Genomic DNA, 384 nt, shown 5'->3' with positions numbered 1-384 from the left:
TATTTGTAATGAGGTGGATAGACCTAGAGTCTGTCATACAGAGTGAAGTAAGTCAGAAAGAGAAAGACAAATACCATATGCTAACACATATATATGGAGGTTAAGAAAGGAAAAAAAATGTCATGAAGAACCTAGGGGTAAGACAGGAATAAAGACACAGATCTACTGGAGAAAGGACTTGAGGATATGGGGAGGGGGAAGGGTGAGCTGTGACAGGGCAAGAGAGAGTCATGGAGATATATATATTAACAAACATAAGGTAGATAGCTAGTATGAAGCAGCCGCATGGCACAGGGATATCGGCTCGGTGCTTTGTGACCACCTGGAGGGGTGGGATAGGGAGGGTTGGAGGGAGAGAGGCGCAAGAGGGAAGAGATATGGGAA

At 44.8% G+C, this 384-nt stretch overlaps 1 protein-coding gene across 1 annotated transcript in view; it reads right to left on the bottom strand.

The window, feature by feature from the left end:
* Positions 1-384, bottom strand: part of EYS (EGF-like photoreceptor maintenance factor) — a 1,631,219-nt gene that overhangs the window by 1,180,394 nt on the left and 450,441 nt on the right.

Source organism: Neophocaena asiaeorientalis, unplaced genomic scaffold (assembly GCF_003031525.2).
Source record: "Neophocaena asiaeorientalis asiaeorientalis breed wild unplaced genomic scaffold, Neophocaena_asiaeorientalis_V1.1 scaffold169, whole genome shotgun sequence".
Taxonomy (NCBI): Eukaryota; Metazoa; Chordata; class Mammalia; order Artiodactyla; family Phocoenidae; genus Neophocaena; species Neophocaena asiaeorientalis.
Note: the sequence above shows the minus strand (reverse complement) of the source record. Positions and strands in the feature narration are given on the sequence as shown.